The sequence below is a fragment of the Ranitomeya imitator genome, chromosome 4 (assembly GCF_032444005.1).
Source record: "Ranitomeya imitator isolate aRanImi1 chromosome 4, aRanImi1.pri, whole genome shotgun sequence".
NCBI classification, from domain to species: Eukaryota; Metazoa; Chordata; class Amphibia; order Anura; family Dendrobatidae; genus Ranitomeya; species Ranitomeya imitator.
Window position 1 is genome coordinate 682,780,027 of NC_091285.1, and position 18,196 is coordinate 682,798,222.

Here is an 18,196-nt window from a genome sequence, read left to right on the forward strand (position 1 = left end):
AAAGACATAAACAGGGCTGAATTAAAATCATCACATTTGGATTCATTGATTTCCAGTTCAAAATTAAATATCTAGTAATAAGCCCTCTTCTCTAAGAAATTCAAAGAAGACCATGGCATGAACAAAGAATTGGCTGTTCCCGGCATGGATTTTTTTATGTTTTGAACTCAATTCCCAAATGATATTTCTCATCAAAGCATTGTTGATAAGATATTAATCTATATCATTTAAATAAAACACTTTTCAAACACTGCGCTGACACATGACAACAACGTTGAGCTTTTCTATTGTCAGTAGGATTACGCAGTTTCCGTTTCAATCTTTACCCAAGCATCGGTTAAGTTATGAAAAGATGATAGAGTTACTTGACCCCGACATGATTTGAACACGCAACCTTCTGATCTGGAGTAAGACGCGCTACCGTTGCGCCACGAGGTCAGTTGAAAAGCATGTATGCCCAAAGATATAAACAAGGATGAATTAAGATCATGACATTCTGAATCAGGGATTTCCAGTTTAAAATTTAAAATCTAATAATAAAATCTCTCTTTTCTTACAAATTCAAAGATGACAATGGCATGAACAAAGTGTTAGCTGTTCCCGGCAAGGATTATTTTTTTTATGTTTTGAACTCAATTCCCAAATGATATTTTTCATCACAGTATTGTTGATAAGATGTTAATCTACATAACTTAAATAAAACACATTTTTAAACACTTTGCCTACAGGTGGCAACAAAGTCGAATTTTTCTATTGTCAGTTGAATTACTCAGTTTCCGTTTTCAATCTTAACACAAGCATCGATGAAGTTATGAAAAGATGAAAGAGCTTCTTGACCCTGATGTGATATCAACACGCAGCCTTCTTTAATGGAGTCAGAAGCGCTACCATTGTGCACAAGGTCAGTTGAAAAGCATGTTTGCTCCAATACTTCACATGAAAAGTGCATGAGATAATATATGGACCCCATCTGGAAATTTGCTACTTTTAATCACAGTTTAGAAAAGACATAAACAGGGCTGAATTAAAATCATCACATTCGGATTCATTGATTTCCAGTTTAAAATTAAATATCTAGTAATAAGCTCTCTTCTCTAAGAAATTCAAAGAAGACAATGGCATGAACAAAGTATTGGCTGTTCCCGGCATGGATTTTTTTATGTTTTGAACTCAATTCCCAAATGATATTTCTCATCAAAGTATTGTTGATAAGATATTTACATCTACATAAGATAAGATATTTCATTTACATAAAACACTGCACTGCCACATGACAACAACGTTGAGCTATTCTATTGTCAGTAGGATTACGCAGTTTCCGTTTCAATCTTTACCCAAGCATCGATTAAGTTATGAAAAGATGATAGAGTTACTTGTCCCCAACGTGATTTGAACACGCAACCTTCTGATCTGGAGTCAGACGCGCTACCGTTGCGCCACGAGGTCAGTTGAAAAGCATGTATGCCCAATACTTCTCATGAAAAGTGCACAAGACAATATCTGGAAGCCATCAGGAAACTTGCAACTTTTACTCCCATTTTGGAAAAGATATAAACAAGGATGAATTAAGATCATGACATGCTGAATCAGGGATTTCCAGTTTAAAATTTAAAATCTAATAATAAAATCTCTCTTTTCTTACAAATTCAAAGATGACAATGGCATGAACAAAGTGTTAGCTGTTCCCGGCAAGGATTATTTTTTTTATGTTTTGAACTCAATTCCCAAATGATATTTTTCATCACAGTATTGTTGATAAGATGTTAATCTACATAACTTAAATAAAACACATTTTTAAACACTTTGCCTACAGGTGGCAACAAAGTCGAATTTTTCTATTGTCAGTTGAATTACTCAGTTTCCGTTTTCAATCTTAAAACAAGCATCGATGAAGTTATGAAAAGATGAAAGAGCTTCTTGACCCTGATGTGATATCAACACGCAGCCTTCTTTAATGGAGTCAGAAGCGCTACCATTGTGCACAAGGTCAGTTGAAAAGCATGTTTGCTCCAATACTTCACATGAAAAGTGCACAAGTTAATATCTGGAAGCCATCAGGAAACTTGCAACTTTTACTCCCATTTTGGAAAAGATATAAACAAGGATGAATTAAGATCATGACATTCTGATTCAGGGATTTCCAGTTTAAAATTTAAAATCTAATAATAAACTCTCTTTTCTTACAAATTCAAAGATGACAAAGGCATGAACAAAGTGTTAGCTGTTCCCGGCAAGAATTATTTTTTTATGTTTTGAACTTAATTCCCAAATGATATTTTTCATCACAGTATTGTTGATAAGATGTTAATCTACATAACTTAAATAAAACACATTTTTAAACACTTTGCCTACAGGTGGCAACAAAGTCAAATTTTTCTATTGTCAGGAGAATTACTCAGTTTCTGTTTTCAATCTTAACACAAGCATCGATGAAGTTATGAAAAGATGAAAGAGCTTCTCGACCCTGATGTGATACCAACACGCAGCCTTCTTTAATGGAGTCAGAAGCGCTACCATTGTGCACAAGGTCAGTTGAAAAGCATGTTTGCTCCAATACTTCACATGAAAAGTGCATGAGATAATATATGGACCCCATCTGGAAATTTGCTACTTTTAATCACAGTTTAGAAAAGACATAAACAGGGCTGAATTAAAATCATCACATTCGGATTCATTGATTTCCAGTTCAAAATTAAATATCTAGTAATAAGCCCTCTTCTCTAAGAAATTCAAAGAAGACCATGGCATGAACAAAGAATTGGCTGTTCCCGGCATGGATTTTTTTATGTTTTGAACTCAATTCCCAAATGATATTTCTCATCAAAACATTGTTGATAAGATATTAATCTATATCATTTAAATAAAACACTTTTCAAACACTGCGCTGACACATGACAAAAACGTTGAGCTATTCTATTGTCAGTAGGATTACGCAGTTTCCGTTTCAATCTTTACCCAAGCATCGATTAAGTTATGAAAAGATGATAGAGTTACTTGACCCCGATGTGATTTGAACACGCAACCTTCTGATATGGAGTCAGACGCGCTACCGTTGCGCCACGAGGTCAGTTGAAAAGCATGTACGCCCAATACTTCTCATGAAAAGTGCACAAGATAATATCTGGAAGCCATCAGGAAACTTGCAACTTTTACTCCCATTTTGGAAAAGATATAAACAAGGATGAATTAAGATCATGACATTCTGAATCAGGGATTTCCAGTTTAAAATTTAAAATCTAATAATAAACTCTTTTCTTACAAATTCAAAGATGACAATGGCATGAACAAAGTGTTACCTGTTCCCGTCAAGGATTATTTTTTTTATGTTTTGAACTCAATTCCCAAATGATATTTTTCATCACGGTATTGTTGATAAGATGTTAATCTACATAACTTAAATAAAACACATTTTTAAACACTTTGCCTACAGGTGGCGACAAAGTCGAATTTTTCTATTGTCAGTTGAATTACTCAGTTTCCGTTTTCAATCTTAACACAAGCATCAATGAAGTTATGAAAAGATGAAAGAGCTTCTCGACCCTGATGTGATATCAACACGCAGCCTTCTTTAATGGAGTCAGAAGCGCTACCAATGTGCACAAGGTCAGTTGAAAAGCATGTTTGCTCCAATACTTCACATGAAAAGTGCATGAGATAATATATGGACCCCATCTGGAAATTTGCTACTTTTAATCACAGTTTAGAAAAGACATAAACAGGGCTGAATTAAAATCATCACATTCGGATTCATTGATTTCCAGTTTAAAATTAAATATCTAGTAATAAGCCCTCTTCTCTAAGAAATTCAAAGAAGACAATGACATGAACAAAGTATTGGCTGTTCCCGGCATGGATTTTTTTATGTTTTGAACTCAATTCCCAAATGATATTTCTCATCAAAGTATTGTTGATAAGATATTAATCTATATCATTTAAATAAAACACTTTTCAAACACTGTGCTGACACATGACAACAACGTTGAGCTATTCTATTATCAGTAGGATTACGCAGTTTCCGTTTCAATCTTTACCCAAGCATCGATTAAGTTATGAAAAGATGTTAGAGTTACTTTTGGAAAAGATATAAACAAACATGAATTAAGATCATGACATTCTGATTCAGGGATTTCCAGTTTAAAATTTAAAACCTAGTAATAAACTCTCTTTTCTTACAAATTCAAAGATGACAATGGCATGAACAAAGTGTTAGCTGTTCCCGGCAAGGATTTTTTTTTATGTTTTGAACTCAATTCCCAAATGATATTTTTCATCAAAGTATTGTTGATAAGATATTAATCTACATAACTTAAATAAAACACATTTTTAAACATTTTGCCTACAGGTGGCAACAAAGTCGAATTTTTCTATTGTCAGTGGAATTACTCAGTTTCTGTTTTCAATCTTAACACAAGCATCGATGAAGGTATGAAAAGATGAAAGAGCTTCTCGACCCTGATGTGATATCAACACGCAGCCTTCTTTAATGGAGTCAGAAGCACTACCATTGTGCACAAGGTCAGTTGAAAAGCATGTTTGCTCCAATACTTCCCATGAAAAGTGCATGAGATAATATATGGACCCCATCTGGAAATTTGCTTCTTTTAATCACAGTTTAGAAAAGACATAAACAGGGCTGAATTAAAATCATCACATTTGGATTCATTGATTTCCAGTTTAAAATTAAATATCTAGTAATAAGCCCTCTTCTCTAAGAAATTCAAAGAAGACAATGGCATGAACAAAGTATTGGCTGTTCCCGGCATGGATTTTTTTATGTTTTGAACTCAATTCCCAAATGATATTTCTCATCAAAGTATTGTTGATAAGATATTTACATCTACATAAGATAAGATATTTCATTTACCTAAAACACTGCACTGCCACATGACAACAACGTTGAGCTTTTCTATTGTCAGTAGGATTACGCAGTTTCCGTTTCAATCTTTACCCAAGCATCGATTAAGTTATGAAAGGATGATAGAGTTACTTGTCCCCAACGTGATTTGAACACGCAACCTTCTGATCTGGAGTCAGACGCGCTACCGTTGCGCCACGAGGTCAGTTGAAAAGCATGTATGCCCAATACTTCTCATGAAAAGTGCACAAGACAATATCTGGAAGCCATCAGGAAACTTGCAACTTTTACTCCCATTTTGGAAAAGATATAAACAAGGATGAATTAAGATCATGACATTCTGATTCAGGGATTTCCAGTTTAAAATTTAAAATCTAATAATAAACTCTCTTTTCTTACAAATTCAAAGATGACAAAGACATGAACAAAGTGTTAGCTGTTCCCGGCAAGAATTATTTTTTTATGTTTTGAACTTAATTCCCAAATGATATTTTTCATCACAGTATTGTTGATAAGATGTTAATCTACATAACTTAAATAAAACACATTTTTAAACACTTTGCCTACAGGTGGCAACAAAGTCAAATTTTTCTATTGTCAGGAGAATTACTCAGTTTCCGTTTTCAATCTTAACACAAGCATCGATGAAGTTATGAAAAGATGAAAGAGCTTCTCGACCCTGATGTGATATCAACACGCAGCCTTCTTTAATGGAGTCAGAAGCGCTACCATTGTGCACAAGGTCAGTTGAAAAGCATGTTTGCTCCAATACTTCACATGAAAAGTGCATGAGATAATATATGGACCCCATCTGGAAATTTGCTACTTTTAATCACAGTTTAGAAAAGACATAAACAGGGCTGAATTAAAATCATCACATTCGGATTCATTGATTTCCAGTTCAAAATTAAATATCTAGTAATAAGCCCTCTTCTCTAAGAAATTCAAAGAAGACCATGGCATGAACAAAGAATTGGCTGTTCCCGGCATGGATTTTTTTATGTTTTGAACTCAATTCCCAAATGATATTTCTCATCAAAGCATTGTTGATAAGATATTAATCTATATCATTTAAATAAAACACTTTTCAAACACTGCGCTGACACATGACAAAAACGTTGAGCTATTCTATTGTCAGTAGGATTACGCAGTTTCCGTTTCAATCTTTACCCAAGCATCGATTAAGTTATGAAAAGATGATAGAGTTACTTGACCCTGACGTGATTTGAACACGCAACCTTCTGATCTGGAGACTGACACGCTACCGTTGCACCACAAGGTCAGTTGAAAAGCATGTACGCCCAATACTTCTCATGAAAAGTGCACGAGATAATATGTGGAAGCCATCAGGAAACTTGCAACTTTTACTCCCATTTTGGAAAAGATATAAACAAGGATGAATTAAGATCATGACATTCTGATTCAGGGATTTCCAGTTTAAAATTTAAAATCTAATAATAAACTCTCTTTTCTTACAAATTCAAAGATGACAATGGCATGAACAAAGTGTTAGCTGTTCCTGGCAAGGATTATTTTTTTTATATTTTGAACTCAATTCCCAAATGATATTTTTCATCAAAGTATTGTTGATAAGATGTTAATCTACATAACTTAAATAAAACACATTTTTAAACACTTTGCCTACAGGTGGCAACAAAGTCGAATTTTTCTATTGTCAGTGGAATTACTCACTTTCCGTTTTCAATCTTAACACAAGCATCGATGAAGTTATGAAAAGATGAAAGAGCTTCTCGACCCTGATGTGATATCAACACGCAGCCTTCTTTAATGGAGTCAGAGGCGCAACCATTGTGCACAAGATAAGTTGAAAAGCATGTTTGCTCCAATACTTCACATGAAAAGTGCATGAGATAATATATGGACCCCATCTGGAAATTTGCTACTTTTAATCACAGTTTAGAAAAGACATAAACAGGGCTGAATTAAAATCATCACATTCGGATTCATTGATTTCCAGTTTAAAATTAAATATCTAGTAATAAGCCCTCTTCTCTAAGAAATTCAAAGAAGACAATGGCATGAACAAAGTATTGGCTGTTCCCGGCATGGATTTTTTTATGTTTTGAACTCAATTCCCAAATGATATTTCTCATCAAAGTATTGTTGATAAGATATTAATCTATATCATTTAAATAAAACACTTTTCAAACACTGCGCTGACACATGACAACAAGGTTGAGCTATTCTATTGTCAGTAGGATTACGCAGTTTCCATTTCAATCTTTACCCAAGCATCGATTAAGTTATGAAAAGATGATAGAGTTACTTGACCCCGACGTGATTTGAACACGCAACCTTCTGATCTGGAGTCAGACGCGCTACCGTTGCGCCACGAGGTCAGTTGAAAAGCATGTACGCCCAATACTTCTCATGAAAAGTGCACGAGATAATATCTGGAAGCCATCAGGAAACTTGCAACTTTTACTCCCATTTTGGAAAAGATATAAACAAGGATGAATTAAGTTCATGACATTCTGATTCAGGGATTTCCAGTTTAAAATTTAAAATCTAATAATAAACTCTCTTTTCTTACAAATTCAAAGATGACAATGGCATGAACAAAGTATTAGCTGTTCCCGGCATGGATTTTTTGATGTTTTGAACTCAATACCCTAATTATATTTCTCATCAAAGTATTGTTGATAAGATATTAATCTATATCATTTAAATAAAACACTTTTCATACACTTTGTTGACACATGACAACAACGTTGAGCTATTCTATTGTCAGTAGGATAATGCAGTTTCCATTTCAATCTTTACCCAAGCATCGATTAAGTTATGAAAAGATGGTAGAGTTACTTGACCCTGACGTGATTTGAACACGCAACCTTCTGATCTGGAGACTGACACGCTACCGTTGCACCACAAGGTCAGTTGAAAAGCATGTACGCCCAATACTTCTCATGAAAAGTGCACGAGATAATATGTGGAAGCCATCAGGAAACTTGCAACTTTTACTCCCATTTTGGAAAAGATATAAACAAGGATGAATTAAGATCATGACATTCTGATTCAGGGATTTCCAGTTTAAAATTTAAAATCTAATAATAAACTCTCTTTTCTTACAAATTCAAAGATGACAATGGCATGAACAAAGTGTTAGCTGTTCCTGGCAAGGATTATTTTTTTTATATTTTGAACTCAATTCCCAAATGATATTTTTCATCAAAGTATTGTTGATAAGATGTTAATCTACATAACTTAAATAAAACACATTTTTAAACACTTTGCCTACAGGTGGCAACAAAGTCGAATTTTTCTATTGTCAGTGGAATTACTCACTTTCCGTTTTCAATCTTAACACAAGCATCGATGAAGTTATGAAAATATGAAAGAGCTTCTCGACCCTGATGTGATATCAACACGCAGCCTTCTTTAATGGAGTCAGAGGCGCAACCATTGTGCACAAGATCAGTTGAAAAGCATGTTTGCTCCAATACTTCACATGAAAAGTGCATGAGATAATATATGGACCCCATCTGGAAATTTGCTACTTTTAATCACAGTTTAGAAAAGACATAAACAGGGCTGAATTAAAATCATCACATTCGGATTCATTGATTTCCAGTTTAAAATTAAATATCTAGTAATAAGCCCCCTTCTCTAAGAAATTCAAAGAAGACAATGGCATGAACAAAGTACTGGCTGTTCCCGGCATGGATTTTTTTATGTTTTGAACTCAATTCCCAAATGATATTTCTCATCAAAGTATTGTTGATAAGATATTAATCTATATCATTTAAATAAAACACTTTTCAAACTCTGCGCTGACACATGACAACAACGTTGAGCTATTCTATTGTGAGTAGGATTACGCAGTTTCCGTTTCAATCTTTACCCAAGCATCGAGTAAGTTATGAAAAGATGATAGAGTTACTTGACCCCGACGTGATTTGAACACGCAACCTTCTGATCTGGAGTCAGACGCGCTACAGTTGCGCCACGAGGTCAGTTCAAAAGCATGTACGCCCAATACTTCTCATGAAAAGTGCACGAGATAATATGTGGAAGCCATCAGGAAACTTGCAACTTTTACTCCCATTTTGGAAAAGATATAAACAAGGATGAATTAAGATCATGACATTCTGATTCAGGGATTTCCAGTTTAAAATTTAAAATCTAATAATAAACTCTCTTTTCTTACAAATTCAAAGATGACAATGGCATGAACAAAGTGTTAGCTGTTCCCGGCAAGGATTATTTTTTTTATGTTTTGAACTCAATTCCCAAATGATATTTTTCATCACAGTATTGTTGATAAGATGTTAATCTACATAACTTAAATAAAACACATTTTTAAACACTTTGCCTAAAGGTGGCAACAAAGTCGAATTTTTCTATTGTCAGTGGAATTACTCAGTTTCCGTTTTCAATCTTAACACAAGCATCGATGAAGTTATGAAAAGATGAAAGAGCTTTTCGACCCTGATGTGATATCAACACGCAGCCTTCTTTAATGGAGTCAGAAGCGCTACCATTGTGCACAAGGTCGGTTGAAAAGCATGTTTGCTCCAATACTTCACATGAAAAGTGCATGAGATAATATATGGACCCTATCTGGAAATTTGCTACTTTTAATCACAGTTTAGAAAAGACATAAGCAGGGCTGAATTAAAATCATCACATTTGGATTCATTGATTTCCAGTTTAAAATTAAATATCTAGTAATAAGTCCTCTTCTCTAAGAAATTCAAAGAAGACAATGGCATGAACAAAGTATTGGCTGTTCCCGGCATGGATTTTTTAATGTTTTGAACTCAATTCCCAAATGATATTTCTCATCAAAGTATTGTTGATAAGATATTAATCTATATCATTTAAATAAAACACTTTTCAAACACTGCGCTGACACATGACAACAACGTTGAGCTTTTCTATTGTCAGTAGGATTACGCAGTTTCCGTTTCAATCTTTACCCAAGCATCGATTAAGTTATGAAAGGATGATAGAGTTACTTGTCCCCAACGTGATTTGAACACGCAACCTTCTGATCTGGAGTCAGACGCGCTACCGTTGCGCCACGAGGTCAGTTGAAAAGCATGTATGCCCAATACTTCTCATGAAAAGTGCACAAGACAATATCTGGAAGCCATCAGGAAACTTGCAACTTTTACTCCCATTTTGGAAAAGATATAAACAAGGATGAATTAAGATCATGACATTCTGATTCAGGGATTTCCAGTTTAAAATTTAAAATCTAATAATAAACTCTCTTTTCTTACAAATTCAAAGATGACAAAGACATGAACAAAGTGTTAGCTGTTCCCGGCAAGAATTATTTTTTTATGTTTTGAACTTAATTCCCAAATGATATTTTTCATCACAGTATTGTTGATAAGATGTTAATCTACATAACTTAAATAAAACACATTTTTAAACACTTTGCCTACAGGTGGCAACAAAGTCAAATTTTTCTATTGTCAGGAGAATTACTCAGTTTCCGTTTTCAATCTTAACACAAGCATCGATGAAGTTATGAAAAGATGAAAGAGCTTCTCGACCCTGATGTGATATCAACACGCAGCCTTCTTTAATGGAGTCAGAAGCGCTACCATTGTGCACAAGGTCAGTTGAAAAGCATGTTTGCTCCAATACTTCACATGAAAAGTGCATGAGATAATATATGGACCCCATCTGGAAATTTGCTACTTTTAATCACAGTTTAGAAAAGACATAAACAGGGCTGAATTAAAATCATCACATTCGGATTCATTGATTTCCAGTTCAAAATTAAATATCTAGTAATAAGCCCTCTTCTCTAAGAAATTCAAAGAAGACCATGGCATGAACAAAGAATTGGCTGTTCCCGGCATGGATTTTTTTATGTTTTGAACTCAATTCCCAAATGATATTTCTCATCAAAGCATTGTTGATAAGATATTAATCTATATCATTTAAATAAAACACTTTTCAAACACTGCGCTGACACATGACAAAAACGTTGAGCTATTCTATTGTCAGTAGGATTACGCAGTTTCCGTTTCAATCTTTACCCAAGCATCGATTAAGTTATGAAAAGATGATAGAGTTACTTGACCCTGACGTGATTTGAACACGCAACCTTCTGATCTGGAGACTGACACGCTACCGTTGCACCACAAGGTCAGTTGAAAAGCATGTACGCCCAATACTTCTCATGAAAAGTGCACGAGATAATATGTGGAAGCCATCAGGAAACTTGCAACTTTTACTCCCATTTTGGAAAAGATATAAACAAGGATGAATTAAGATCATGACATTCTGATTCAGGGATTTCCAGTTTAAAATTTAAAATCTAATAATAAACTCTCTTTTCTTACAAATTCAAAGATGACAATGGCATGAACAAAGTGTTAGCTGTTCCTGGCAAGGATTATTTTTTTTATATTTTGAACTCAATTCCCAAATGATATTTTTCATCAAAGTATTGTTGATAAGATGTTAATCTACATAACTTAAATAAAACACATTTTTAAACACTTTGCCTACAGGTGGCAACAAAGTCGAATTTTTCTATTGTCAGTGGAATTACTCACTTTCCGTTTTCAATCTTAACACAAGCATCGATGAAGTTATGAAAATATGAAAGAGCTTCTCGACCCTGATGTGATATCAACACGCAGCCTTCTTTAATGGAGTCAGAGGCGCAACCATTGTGCACAAGATCAGTTGAAAAGCATGTTTGCTCCAATACTTCACATGAAAAGTGCATGAGATAATATATGGACCCCATCTGGAAATTTGCTACTTTTAATCACAGTTTAGAAAAGACATAAACAGGGCTGAATTAAAATCATCACATTCGGATTCATTGATTTCCAGTTTAAAATTAAATATCTAGTAATAAGCCCTCTTCTCTAAGAAATTCAAAGAAGACAATGGCATGAACAAAGTATTGGCTGTTCCCGGCATGGATTTTTTTATGTTTTGAACTCAATTCCCAAATGATATTTCTCATCAAAGTATTGTTGATAAGATATTAATCTATATCATTTAAATAAAACACTTTTCAAACTCTGCGCTGACACATGACAACAACGTTGAGCTATTCTATTGTGAGTAGGATTACGCAGTTTCCGTTTCAATCTTTACCCAAGCATCGAGTAAGTTATGAAAAGATGATAGAGTTACTTGACCCCGACGTGATTTGAACACGCAACCTTCTGATCTGGAGTCAGACGCGCTACAGTTGCGCCACGAGGTCAGTTCAAAAGCATGTACGCCCAATACTTCTCATGAAAAGTGCACGAGATAATATGTGGAAGCCATCAGGAAACTTGCAACTTTTACTCCCATTTTGGAAAAGATATAAACAAGGATGAATTAAGATCATGACATTCTGATTCAGGGATTTCCAGTTTAAAATTTAAAATCTAATAATAAACTCTCTTTTCTTACAAATTCAAAGATGACAATGGCATGAACAAAGTGTTAGCTGTTCCCGGCAAGGATTATTTTTTTTATGTTTTGAACTCAATTCCCAAATGATATTTTTCATCACAGTATTGTTGATAAGATGTTAATCTACATAACTTAAATAAAACACATTTTTAAACACTTTGCCTAAAGGTGGCAACAAAGTCGAATTTTTCTATTGTCAGTGGAATTACTCAGTTTCCGTTTTCAATCTTAACACAAGCATCGATGAAGTTATGAAAAGATGAAAGAGCTTTTCGACCCTGATGTGATATCAACACGCAGCCTTCTTTAATGGAGTCAGAAGCGCTACCATTGTGCACAAGGTCGGTTGAAAAGCATGTTTGCTCCAATACTTCACATGAAAAGTGCATGAGATAATATATGGACCCTATCTGGAAATTTGCTACTTTTAATCACAGTTTAGAAAAGACATAAGCAGGGCTGAATTAAAATCATCACATTTGGATTCATTGATTTCCAGTTTAAAATTAAATATCTAGTAATAAGCCCTCTTCTCTAAGAAATTCAAAGAAGACAATGGCATGAACAAAGTATTGGCTGTTCCCGGCATGGATTTTTTAATGTTTTGAACTCAATTCCCAAATGATATTTCTCATCAAAGTATTGTTGATAAGATATTAATCTATATCATTTAAATAAAACACTTTTCAAACACTGCGCTGACACATGACAACAACGTTGAGCTATTCTATTGTCAGTAGGATTACGCAGTTTCCATTTCAATCTTTACCCAAGCATCGATTAAGTTATGAAAAGATGATAGAGTTACTTGACCCCGACGTGATTTGAACACGCAACCTTCTGATCTGGAGTCAGACGCGCTACCGTTGCGCCACGAGGTCAGTTGAAAAGCATGTACGCCCAATACTTCTCATGAAAAGTGCACGAGATAATATCTGGAAGCCATCAGGAAACTTGCAACTTTTACTCCCATTTTGGAAAAGATATAAACAAGGATGAATTAAGTTCATGACATTCTGATTCAGGGATTTCCAGTTTAAAATTTAAAATCTAATAATAAACTCTCTTTTCTTACAAATTCAAAGATGACAATGGCATGAACAAAGTATTAGCTGTTCCCGGCATGGACTTTTTTATGTTTTGAACTCAATACCCTAATTATATTTCTCATCAAAGTATTGTTGATAAGATATTAATCTATATCATTTAAATAAAACACTTTTCATACACTTTGTTGACACATGACAACAACGTTGAGCTATTCTATTGTCAGTAGGATAATGCAGTTTCCATTTCAATCTTTACCCAAGCATCGATTAAGTTATGAAAAGATGGTAGAGTTACTTGACCCTGACGTGATTTGAACACGTAACCTTCTGATCTGGAGACTGACACGCTACCGTTGCACCACAAGGTCAGTTGAAAAGCATGTACGCCCAATACTTCTCATGAAAAGTGCACGAGATAATATGTGGAAGCCATCAGGAAACTTGCAACTTTTACTCCCATTTTGGAAAAGATATAAACAAGGATGAATTAAGATCATGACATTCTGATTCAGGGATTTCCAGTTTAAAATTTAAAATCTAATAATAAACTCTCTTTTCTTACAAATTCAAAGATGACAATGGCATGAACAAAGTGTTAGCTGTTCCTGGCAAGGATTATTTTTTTTATATTTTGAACTCAATTCCCAAATGATATTTTTCATCAAAGTATTGTTGATAAGATGTTAATCTACATAACTTAAATAAAACACATTTTTAAACACTTTGCCTACAGGTGGCAACAAAGTCGAATTTTTCTATTGTCAGTGGAATTACTCACTTTCCGTTTTCAATCTTAACACAAGCATCGATGAAGTTATGAAAATATGAAAGAGCTTCTCGACCCTGATGTGATATCAACACGCAGCCTTCTTTAATGGAGTCAGAGGCGCAACCATTGTGCACAAGATCAGTTGAAAAGCATGTTTGCTCCAATACTTCACATGAAAAGTGCATGAGATAATATATGGACCCCATCTGGAAATTTGCTACTTTTAATCACAGTTTAGAAAAGACATAAACAGGGCTGAATTAAAATCATCACATTCGGATTCATTGATTTCCAGTTTAAAATTAAATATCTAGTAATAAGCCCTCTTCTCTAAGAAATTCAAAGAAGACAATGGCATGAACAAAGTATTGGCTGTTCCCGGCATGGATTTTTTTATGTTTTGAACTCAATTCCCAAATGATATTTCTCATCAAAGTATTGTTGATAAGATATTAATCTATATCATTTAAATAAAACACTTTTCAAACTCTGCGCTGACACATGACAACAACGTTGAGCTATTCTATTGTGAGTAGGATTACGCAGTTTCCGTTTCAATCTTTACCCAAGCATCGAGTAAGTTATGAAAAGATGATAGAGTTACTTGACCCCGACGTGATTTGAACACGCAACCTTCTGATCTGGAGTCAGACGCGCTACAGTTGCGCCACGAGGTCAGTTCAAAAGCATGTACGCCCAATACTTCTCATGAAAAGTGCACGAGATAATATGTGGAAGCCATCAGGAAACTTGCAACTTTTACTCCCATTTTGGAAAAGATATAAACAAGGATGAATTAAGATCATGACATTCTGATTCAGGGATTTCCAGTTTAAAATTTAAAATCTAATAATAAACTCTCTTTTCTTACAAATTCAAAGATGACAATGGCATGAACAAAGTGTTAGCTGTTCCCGGCAAGGATTATTTTTTTTATGTTTTGAACTCAATTCCCAAATGATATTTTTCATCACAGTATTGTTGATAAGATGTTAATCTACATAACTTAAATAAAACACATTTTTAAACACTTTGCCTAAAGGTGGCAACAAAGTCGAATTTTTCTATTGTCAGTGGAATTACTCAGTTTCCGTTTTCAATCTTAACACAAGCATCGATGAAGTTATGAAAAGATGAAAGAGCTTTTCGACCCTGATGTGATATCAACACGCAGCCTTCTTTAATGGAGTCAGAAGCGCTACCATTGTGCACAAGGTCGGTTGAAAAGCATGTTTGCTCCAATACTTCACATGAAAAGTGCATGAGATAATATATGGACCCTATCTGGAAATTTGCTACTTTTAATCACAGTTTAGAAAAGACATAAGCAGGGCTGAATTAAAATCATCACATTTGGATTCATTGATTTCCAGTTTAAAATTAAATATCTAGTAATAAGTCCTCTTCTCTAAGAAATTCAAAGAAGACAATGGCATGAACAAAGTATTGGCTGTTCCCGGCATGGATTTTTTAATGTTTTGAACTCAATTCCCAAATGATATTTCTCATCAAAGTATTGTTGATAAGATATTAATCTATATCATTTAAATAAAACACTTTTCAAACACTGCGCTGACACATGACAACAACGTTGAGCTATTCTATTGTCAGTAGGATTACGCAGTTTCTGTTTCAATCTTTACCCAAGCATCGATTAAGTTATGAAAAGATGATAGAGTTACTTGACCCCGACGTGATTTGAACACGCAACCTTCTGATCTGGAGTCAGACGCGCTACCGTTGCGCCACGAGGACAGTTGAAAAGCATGTGCGCCCAATACTTCTCATGAAAAGTGCACAAGATAATATCTGGAAGCCATCAGGAAACTTGCAACTTTTACTCCCATTTTGGAAAAGATATAAACAAGGATGAATTAAGATCATGACATTCTGATTCAGGGATTTCCAGTTTAAAATTTAAAATCTAATAATAAACTCTCTTTTCTTACAAATTCAAAGATGACAATGGCATGAACAAAGTGTTAGCTGTTCCCGGCAAGGATTATTTTTTTTATGTTTTGAACTCAATTCCCAAATTATATTTTTCATCACAGTATTGTTGATAAGATGTTAATCTACATAACTTAAATAAAACACATTTTTAAACACTTTGCCTAAAGGTGGCAACAAAGTCGAATTTTTCTATTGTCAGTGGAATTACTCAGTTTCCGTTTTCAATCTTAACACAAGCATCGATGAAGTTATGAAAAGATGAAAGAGCTTCTCGACCCTGATGTGATATCAACACGCAGCCTTCTTTAATGGAGTCAGAAGCGCTACCATTGTGCACAAGGTCAGTTGAAAAGCATGTTTGCTCCAATACTTCACATGAAAAGTGCATGAGATAATATATGGACCCCATCTGGAAATTTGCTTCTTTTAATCACAGTTTAGAAAAGACATAAACAGGGCTGAATTAAAATCATCACATTCGGATTCATTGATTTCCAGTTTAAAATTAAATATCTAGTAATAAGCCCTCTTCTCTAAGAAATTCAAAGAAGACAATGGCATGAACAATGTATTGGCTGTTCCCGGCATGGATTTTTTAATGTTTTGAACTCAATTCCCAAATGATATTTCTCATCAAAGTATTGTTGATAAGATATTAATCTATATCATTTAAATAAAACACTTTTCAAACACTGCGCTGACACATGACAACAACGTTGAGCTATTCTATTGTCAGTAGGATTACGCAGTTTCCGTGTCAATCTTTACCCAAGCATCGATTAAGTAATGAAAAGATGATAGAGTTACTTGACCCCGACGTGATTTGAACACGCAACCTTCGGATCTGGAGTCAGACGCGCTACCTGTTATGATTTGGTAATTCAGTACCACAATGGACATAGAAGTCAGAGCACATACAGTGACCTGACTATAACCCAAAAACATAGAACGAGCTCTGAGACGTGGAAACTCTGCTGACCGCAATCCCTAATCCTCTCCAACACACTAGAGGTAGCCGTGGATTGCACCTAATGCTCCCTATGCAACTCGGCACAGCCTGAGAAACTAGCTAGCCTGAATATAGAAAATAAGCCTACCTTGCCTCAGAGAAATACCCCCAAAGGAACAGGCAGCCCCCACATATAATGACTGTGAGTAAGATGAAAAGACAAACGTAGAGATTAAATAGATTTAGCAAAGTGAGGCCCGACTTTCTAAACAGAGCGAGGATAGGAAAGGTAACTTTGCGGTCAACACAAAACCCTACAAACAACCACGCAAAGGGGGCAAAAAGACCCTCCGTACCGAACTAACGGCACAGAGGTACACCCTCTGCGTCCCAGAGCTTCCAGCAAGCAAGAAAAAACAAATAAGCAAGCTGGACAGAAAAAAGCAGCAAACAAAATAACAAAAGCGGAACTTAGCTATGCAGAGCAGCAGGCCACAGGAACGATCCAGGAGGAAACAGGTCCAATACTAGAACATTGACTGGAGGCCAGGCACTAGGTGGAGTTAAATAGAGCAGCACCTAACGACTTCACCACATCACCTGAGGAAGGAAACTCAGAAGCCGCAGTACCACTCTCCTCCACCAACGGAAGCTCATAGAGAGAATCAGCCGAAGTACCACTTGTGACCACAGGAGGGAGCTCTGCCACAGAATTCACAACAGTACCCCCCCTTTGAGGAGGGGTCACCGAACCCTCACCAGAGCCCCCAGGACGACCAGGATGAGCCATATGAAAGGCACGAACAAGATCGGGAGCATGGACATCAGAGGCCAAGACCCAGGAATTATCTTCCTGAGCATAACCCTTCCACTTAACCAGATACTGGAATTTCCGTCTTGAAACACAAGAATCCAAAATCTTCTCCACAATATACTCCAACTCCCCCTCCACCAAAATCGGGGCAGGAGGATCAACAGATGGATCCATAGGTGCCACGTATCTCCGCAACAATGACCTATGGAATACGTTATGAATGGAAAAAGAATCTGGAAGGGTCAGACGAAAAGACACAGGATTAAGAACCTCAGAAATCCTATACGGACCAATGAAACGAGGTTTAAACTTAGGAGAGGAAACCTTCATAGGAATATGACGAGAAGACAACCAAACCAAATCCCCAACACGAAGTCGGGGACCCACACAGCGTCTGCGATTA

General features: G+C 35.4%; 11 non-coding genes across 11 annotated transcripts; all 11 read right to left on the reverse strand.

Annotated features, from left to right (window-relative positions):
- Positions 1-366: 366 nt before the first annotated feature.
- On the reverse strand, positions 367-438 carry TRNAW-CCA (transfer RNA tryptophan (anticodon CCA)). Its single transcript has one exon. It is a non-coding gene; the product is annotated as a tRNA-Trp (tRNA).
- Positions 439-1,374: 936 nt separating this feature from the next.
- Positions 1,375-1,446, reverse strand: TRNAW-CCA (transfer RNA tryptophan (anticodon CCA)). The gene has a single exon. It is a non-coding gene; the product is annotated as a tRNA-Trp (tRNA).
- A 1,549-nt stretch (positions 1,447-2,995) lies between these two features.
- Positions 2,996-3,067, reverse strand: TRNAW-CCA (transfer RNA tryptophan (anticodon CCA)). The gene has a single exon. It is a non-coding gene; the product is annotated as a tRNA-Trp (tRNA).
- Positions 3,068-4,988: 1,921 nt separating this feature from the next.
- TRNAW-CCA (transfer RNA tryptophan (anticodon CCA)) lies at positions 4,989-5,060 on the reverse strand. Its single transcript has one exon. It is a non-coding gene; the product is annotated as a tRNA-Trp (tRNA).
- Positions 5,061-7,143: 2,083 nt separating this feature from the next.
- TRNAW-CCA (transfer RNA tryptophan (anticodon CCA)) lies at positions 7,144-7,215 on the reverse strand. The gene has a single exon. It is a non-coding gene; the product is annotated as a tRNA-Trp (tRNA).
- Positions 7,216-8,757: 1,542 nt separating this feature from the next.
- On the reverse strand, positions 8,758-8,829 carry TRNAW-CCA (transfer RNA tryptophan (anticodon CCA)). The gene has a single exon. It is a non-coding gene; the product is annotated as a tRNA-Trp (tRNA).
- A 1,006-nt stretch (positions 8,830-9,835) lies between these two features.
- Positions 9,836-9,907, reverse strand: TRNAW-CCA (transfer RNA tryptophan (anticodon CCA)). Its single transcript has one exon. It is a non-coding gene; the product is annotated as a tRNA-Trp (tRNA).
- Positions 9,908-11,990: 2,083 nt separating this feature from the next.
- TRNAW-CCA (transfer RNA tryptophan (anticodon CCA)) lies at positions 11,991-12,062 on the reverse strand. Its single transcript has one exon. It is a non-coding gene; the product is annotated as a tRNA-Trp (tRNA).
- Positions 12,063-13,068: 1,006 nt separating this feature from the next.
- On the reverse strand, positions 13,069-13,140 carry TRNAW-CCA (transfer RNA tryptophan (anticodon CCA)). Its single transcript has one exon. It is a non-coding gene; the product is annotated as a tRNA-Trp (tRNA).
- A 1,542-nt stretch (positions 13,141-14,682) lies between these two features.
- TRNAW-CCA (transfer RNA tryptophan (anticodon CCA)) lies at positions 14,683-14,754 on the reverse strand. Its single transcript has one exon. It is a non-coding gene; the product is annotated as a tRNA-Trp (tRNA).
- Positions 14,755-15,760: 1,006 nt separating this feature from the next.
- On the reverse strand, positions 15,761-15,832 carry TRNAW-CCA (transfer RNA tryptophan (anticodon CCA)). Its single transcript has one exon. It is a non-coding gene; the product is annotated as a tRNA-Trp (tRNA).
- Between the last annotated feature and the right edge of the window lie 2,364 nt (positions 15,833-18,196).